Consider the following 7,895-nt stretch of genomic DNA (forward strand, 5'->3'; position numbering starts at 1 on the left):
ATTAAAAGAATTGGTGGTTGGACTAATTATTGAGGGAATATTTGCTTTTCCTTATTTTATGACAAAAGCAAGCCACCACCACCTCACTCTATGATCATCCACTCTTTCCCACTACTCCTTGTCACCTTAGTGGACCTTTACACCCAATCTCCAGCTCTTCCCATGTTCTAAGAGCTGGAGGATTGATCCTCTCTCCTCATTCTCCATAAAGTTCTTTCATTCTACACTTAGCAACCAAAGGACACTCTCCAAAATTCTCTCATCTTTTCTCTCAATTTCAAGAACTTCAAGGCTTTCTCCAGGGATTTCTTCCTTCAATTGGTAAGTATCTTCATCATTCACATAATTATTAAACTTCATTCTACTCAAATCATTGATATCTTACACAAATTCCATCTTATTCGGTGTTAGATTCTCGAATCATCAAGACATCTTCTTAGTGTTCTTGGGTTGAACACTTCCTCTATCTCACTTTCATCTACTGAAATCACATAAGGTGAGTTCATACCCCTACATTTACATGTTTTTCTTAAGTTTTAAGGGGGGAATACAAGTAAAATCATCAAGAACACAATTAAACTTTTTCTAACAGATTACATCAGAAAAGATGGACGTTAATCACGGACTGTTTTGGTCAACTTAACTATTTTAGTTTTCAAAACTGTTCCAGGTACAAGTAGTTCAAACTCTTAGCTTTAAAATGGCTACTTGCACATCTCCATATGATTTTTCTACAATTTATGGTGATTTTTACAAAACTGCCTGTCATTTCAGAGGCAAACCCGGACCAGTCTGTGATTATAAACATTTTCACCTCTGTTAGAGATCACTAAAAATCATGGTAAAATTTACGAACAAACTAGACTCATATTCCAAACTCTCAAAATTTGCGGATTTGGATTTAGAGCTTTGATGATTTTTTTATAAATTTTGTAAGAACAGTAACAGAAACTGTTTTTCAACGAAAAGTTGCTGTTAATTTCATTTCACCTTGTAACATGTTGAGCAAGGTGTATATCTTTATGTGATTATATGTTATTGCAATATATGACATTTTATCTTAATATTTAGACACACATCAGTTTACAAATGGATTTGGTCATATAAAATATAAAGAATAACAAGTGATTATAATCAAAGTACAATCGATACATTCAAACATTTAATAAACTATTTTGAATATAGTTTGCATACATTACCACGTACTACTCTTGGTTGATAAACTATAATAGGTATAGTTTATGATACATTACATAACAAATACATTTAAAAAGGGTACATTTATACAAATGATATTTTCATTAAGCAAGGTACGGCCATACGGTACCAAGTTTTCATAACACGTAATTCCGTTAATGACTTTGTGAGACATTTACTTCAAATTACCATTAAGTCCTGTATTGTAACCAGAGTCTCCTTGAGGGAGAGCGTGATACTTGTGTATAGATCTATATTGGGTTTGACAAACCCACACCTAAGCTGCATGCAACAGCTAGACCGGCAAGTCTGGGGTGACAAATGTCATAACATTTCCGACGCCTGAAGAACGTCGTTTCAGGCCAACTAGGTCATAGCATGGTTATAATAACTCACATAAAGTATTAATAAACGTTGGAATTTACGGGAACTTCATTAAAATTTAACGAGTTTATGTCGATTTAAACTTGCATTGTTTTACTATAAATATGACAAATTACTTGTACATTTCGGTCTTTGGGTTTTAAGACTACATTTACACATTAAGGAAAATATTGGATTTTCTAACACAAATACTACTTTCACAAACGAAAGGCTTTTAATAATACCAAACAAAAGCTTATGAACTCACCAACCTTTGTGTTGACACTTTTTCAAACAACTTGTATTCTCAGGAAATCATTAAACAGGTAATCAAGTGCTTTTGAGGATGGGACGCTAAGGCGTCTACTATTTCATATTTTGTCAACATATTGTAATTGATTCGTAAAGATGTAATTCATACAATGATGTAACTTTTTCAATTATATATATGTTGGTTGTGTTTGCTTGAATTACTATTACAATTGTTGTTATGATACTATACATGAAGTCCTCCACCCCCGGACGTTTCCGCCATCCTTGGTTTGGGGGTGTGACATTTGTACACCTTTGCTACCCAAAGGTATTGAACTAATTGAAGGTACTTTTATATCTATATACATATACATAATATATAACTAAGATTCAAACGACATTCGGACAAACAACCGATACCCTAAGTCCACAACCAAACAAGGAACAAGAAATAAAGCGAGTTATCAGTCCTAAGCCCTTTCAACCTTGTTTATATAACTATATCTATATAGACATGATGTTGACAATATATATGTTTAAAAGAGGTTTGTAAAACATTTAAAGAGTTTATCATTTGAAAAGGGTTTTAACCATTTGAATGGTTATTAATGACTTGATGTCAGTTTATAAAATGATTTGAAACAGTTTGTTTGATAACACAGTTTTGAAGTATAAGGAATCTCTTGTTTTGATATTTATAAATCACATGTGATTGATTATACAACTATATTGTTTTCTACTTGTATCCCCCCCCATAAAAGCATTTAAAATCATTAAAATATAAGTTTAGGGGTATGAACTCACCTGTAGTGAGTGATTCGAATGAAAGATAGATATAGGATGCTAAGTATGCCAAGTGATGTGTTGAGCACAACGGATCCTAGTAAGCATATAATGACACATATATGTATATATATAACAACTAATCATATAAGGGAACAACCTTAGGTGCTAGGAAACACTTGGAATGAAGTGTTACAATCACATATGATTGTAGAAAAGGGTGTTTACGGCCATACAATGATGTGTTCACAGCCAAGGAGTGTTCACGGCCACACATGAAGTGTTTACGGCCAAGGAGTTTATGGTCACCACATGAAGTTAAAGGGTTTAGGGCCATGGGTTGAAGGGTTCAAGGCCACCATGATCTTATGAAGGGTTTACGGCCACTTGAAGGGTTTACGGCCGTAAACTCTTGAAGATCAAGCATGAAGTGGTTATTTCTTGGTTGTAATTCAAGAGCTTTTAATGGATAACTAGTATATGGAAAGGATACTTATGTTTTGGAAGCTTATATGGTGATTACGGCCCAAAGAACAAGTGTGTGTTCTTGGTGATTTAAAGATCTAAACCCAAAAGAGATGAATTCATGGATGAAATCATAGCGTATCACTTAAATAAGAAGGATATCAAGAAAGAATGGAAGAATCACTTACAACTTTGAAGAGAAATGGAAGTGTTCTTGATGATACTTGAGAGAGAAATGAGTTTTCAGCCTTGAAGATGTGAGAAATGAGGAAGAAATGAAGGAATCCTATACTAGAAGGAAGGGGTTTACGGACAAGCTTGGGTTTACAGCCGTAAACCCACTTTGGGCCGTAAACATCCCTTGATGGATGAACTTGGCTCAATATGAAACTCATAAAATCCTTACTCACAATTCATAGCATTAAGTCCTAAGTGTACGAGGCTTAAAAACTCACAGAATAACCCTTAGCACGGCTAAAAGGCAACAGATACAAGTCTAACTTTGATTGATTTGCTTGGCTTATAAGATAGAAATTTCGGGTTGTCACAGTCAAAGTCAAGTCGATTATGGATGCAACGACATATGGGAGGCAGTCGAACCAAAGGCGTTAGGTGAGCATCGGATCAAAAGAATTCAAAACAAGCTCTTGCTTTTTTGTTTCAAGCGATACCTAAAGATATGGTGTTGCATATGGCGAGTTATGCCGACCCAAAACAAGTGTGGGATGGGCTAAAAACATGGTATTTGGGAGTGGATCGGGTGAGAACGGATCGACTTGCAACCTTAAAAAGGGAGCTTGAAAGTTTATGCATGAAGGAGGGTGAAACTGTTGATGATTTTGTAACAAAATTATCCGGTTTAGCGTCAAAAGTAAGGAGTCTTGGTTACGAGTTTGAAGAAGGTGATTTGGTGAAAAGGTTACTTGATTCGATGCCTAAGTCGTTTCTTCAAATCGTAGCTTCAATAGAGCAATGTTTCGAGTTGGATTTGATGTTATTTTATGAAGCGGTTGGTAGATTGAAGGCATACGAGGAGCGTATAAGAGGAACTGAGAAAGTGGAGGACACTCAAGGTGGGTTGTTGTTGGCTAGTGAGGAAAAGTCACATGTTTGTAAGCATTGTGGCAATGGAAGTTCAAATCGGGATGACTTTAAACGTGGCCGGGGAAGAGGTCGGGAGTCCGGGAGAAGTCGAGATGGTAATAAACGTATGACATCCCCATTTTTACGGCCAGAAAAGACCGATTTGTTTATGCTTTATTTGAAAATCAGAGTATCCTTTTAAAGAAAAATGTTGCGGAATTTGTTCCCAAAATAAAATATGATAAAGATTTATCAACGCATTTCCGAAGAAATGTGTTTCATTATATTAAAACCCCGAGATGTCATGTTCGATACAGATCAAAAGCATAAACAGTACAATATAAGCGTTACAACATTATTTCATATCTACAGGCCTATAATCCGTAATCCCTCATCCAAACATCACATCTATGCTCGAGTGCCACTACCTGTAATACAAGAAACTGAGTAGGTCAGGCTTGGGAGCCTGGTGAGTACATAGGGTTTTCAACCCACAATAAATAAGTTTATTATTTTCATCAACCAAACAAACCCAATTACCCGTTCCCGTTATCCTCACTTTACGTCCCTAAAACATCTAATACAAGGGACCTAGCCTAAGGATTTTCATCGGGGCAACAACACTGCTTCGGGGGTTCCTCAGCAATTTATGTCAAATAAGGCAACCAAGAGGGGGATGGAGTACTGTTGGCGAACATTGAGTTCTAATAAACACCTACAGGTTGCGAGCCTGCTAGCGTTCCACTAGACTATCTAGAAAAGTCTGTGGTCGTCATCTATACTCCGCTAGATAACTGGATCAACAATAACTTCGAGGCCTCTCATTATTTTATTTTATCACACAACAACTATTACATCTACTCATGTTTTTAACCAACATATTAGTAGATATAAAATACATATACAGTTTAAATCATTTAAAACATGTATAAAATTGTTCATCTAGCATAGATAGCAAGTATACAGATAATATGCACACATAACACATAATTTATATAAAATACTTCATATCTATGTGTAAGATGAAAGTAACTATGCACTCACCTGATAAGGTGGTGACTTGGTACTTGGACAACGTTCTGTTTACTTAAAACAACTTATTTTCACAAAACCTAGTATCATTACAACTAGAGTTTAGTCTAATGTTCATCGAGACTAATTATTATTCTTGGTATTATTACTATTATATAAGAGTTAAAACAATACTCTTCACCTACTATGTACAGACAAGGGCCAGACATGAAACACCAGAGGGTAGGACCATTTTGGCATATAGCACTTCTGAAATCCAACAACCCAAGTGGCCCGTCAACCCGGATTCCCCGTACCGCAAGTGGTTAAAAAGATATTATAACGACACTTGTATAAGTCATAATAATAGCCCAAATATTTATTATAAGTTCATAACAACAATACTATATTTAAATATAAGCTATACTTAAAGTAGGGTAAGCATAGCTTACCTACGAGGGGGTTTAGCTAGGAGCCGGGCTCTGCAGGGGCAGAACTTCCAAGCCGAAAGCTCTTCTTCTCGGAGCCTTTCGGCGCTCCGGGACTCACCTCTAGCACCTAGGAGGTGCTAGGGAAGGAGGTAGGGGTTTGGGGGTAATGAGAGAGAAAGGGTATGAAAGGTGTGAGTTTTGGGGGTGATTTACGCCTATATTTATAGGCTGTCTGGGCCGATTCATGTCGTTAAAAAGGGTGCTCACGTCGTGAGCCTTGTGTAGGCTCCAAGGCGAAGTCTGGTGCCGACACGTGGCGTCGGACGCCGGTAAAACAGCCAATCTTTAAAAATTCATAACGTTCGCATACGAACTCTGCTTTTGACGTTCTTTATATCCACGCGTAGATAAAGACAAGATCTACAACTTTCCTTTTGACTCCATTGGCTAATTCTCGACCAATTTTAAATTTAATAGTAGGAGAAGATTATAATGTTAAATGACTGCGTAAAATTCATAACTTCTACATACGAACTCCGTTTTCGTCTATCTTTTTATCATTGAGATCCTATTAATGAGATATTCAATTATCATTTAGGTTACGCTGGCCAAGAATCGATCGATCTAAAATTCGAATTTCGGGCTGTGCACTGATATGCCAAATCTTAGAAAAATCATAACTTCCTCATACGAAGTCAGATTTCGGCGTTCTTTTTATGCACGCTCTCGGTTTAACGTATACTACAAATTTCATTTATATATCTAAGGCAAAAAAGTAGTTTATCAAAAATTTAGTTTTTACGTTTCGCGGTGTCGTGCCGGTTTTGCCGTAAAACTTCGATGAGCCATAACTTCTTCGTTATAACTCGGATTTTGACATTCTTTATATGTACGAAACCCTTGTGACATATTCTACAAATTGGTTAAGAATATTTATTCTAAATAATCTTTTGTCAAAAATTCGTTTTCGACACTTATTGTCTCTAAATTGACTGGCCCGAATCTGCGGGCGTTACAGTTATCTCCCACTTAGGATGATTACGTCCCAGAATCATCAATGAAACAGGGCTTGTATAATGATTCCATATGTTATCTCTTCATCCTAGGTAATAACCGTAACTTCTATGTTTCTTCGAACGAGTATCTGACTTTGGGTCTTCATGACTGCAGGCGGTGCTTGATCTTGCACCCGCACTCTGTCTCACATTAGGCTTTCAATCATGACCTTCCTGTCATAATATCGACCCTTATTGGAGACTCCTTGTTCTTATTAACAACTTAAGATAAGTTTCTTCCTTCGATTATCATAATAGACCGTTGGGTCACGTTCTAATGACCTCCCATCGTATGATGCAACGCTTAGACTCTGGTATTTTAGAGTCAAATTCCAGAACGGAATATACCTTCCTTCATGTCCTAATGTGATATAATCACCTTTTAGTATGTAGTACTTCTAGCTACAAGTTTCTTACTTTAACAACGATCGCGATACTTCTACTGATCGCTTCGATTATCTTTCATTCCAATCTTCTGGCTTAAATCAAATGCTACATCGATCTTGGTTCTATGAACCTCGTAACATACTCATCTTAGTCGGACTCGATTTCATATGACCACTAGGGTCGGAACAACAATCATCTTTTTAGTCATCACCGAAACAATGGTATCGACATACTTGAACAAAACGGAATCAATTACTAGCTTCTTGGTAACCTTGTGACTTTACCTAATCCAAGTGTGAGTCATGTGCTTCCAGTAGTATAGGCCTCTACTACCATTCACACCTACTCATACCCGTCCTAATTATTGTCTCGCATTTTTTCAAGTCACCATGCAAGAATTTTCACATAATCATTTAACACAATAGATGACATAACGAAGCTTTATATTATTTCTTGAAACGATTACATAAACGTTCAAGTTTAACCTATACTATGCCTCTAACAGGCTACACCATATGTTAATATCCACATGGCTACTTCATGGCTTGATCTTCGGAGATCGGTCCTCACTCCTGATTCCTTGCGTTATCAGCTGCCTCATCAAGGATCATATGGAATCATCTTGCTTTCGGCTTTGGCGGGACATTTGGCTTTGTAGCCCCTTCCCTCTTTGGGCAGTCTTGCTTGAAGTGCCCTTCCTCATTACATTCGTAACACACTCTTTTGTTGAATTTACACTCGTTGGCGTAATGCCCATGCTTTCCACACTTGCAACAAGTCACCTCCTCACCATATTTTCCAGAGTGTTTCTTTTTGCACTTCTCACACCATCTTGCTTCACTTCCTCCTCCAGACTTCAGGAATTTGC

General features: G+C 36.9%; 1 long non-coding RNA gene across 1 annotated transcript; it reads left to right on the plus strand.

Moving 5' to 3' along the window:
• Positions 1-210: 210 nt before the first annotated feature.
• On the plus strand, positions 211-1,943 carry LOC145163248 (uncharacterized). The gene is made up of 3 exons (XR_013739675.1): positions 211-321; positions 412-496; positions 1,872-1,943. It is a non-coding gene; the product is annotated as an uncharacterized LOC145163248 (long non-coding RNA).
• The last annotated feature ends 5,952 nt before the right edge of the window (positions 1,944-7,895 follow it).

This window comes from Lactuca virosa, chromosome 3 (assembly GCF_052849685.1).
Source record: "Lactuca virosa cultivar CGN04683 chromosome 3, Lactuca_virosa_CGN04683_v6, whole genome shotgun sequence".
Taxonomy (NCBI): domain Eukaryota; kingdom Viridiplantae; phylum Streptophyta; class Magnoliopsida; order Asterales; family Asteraceae; genus Lactuca; species Lactuca virosa.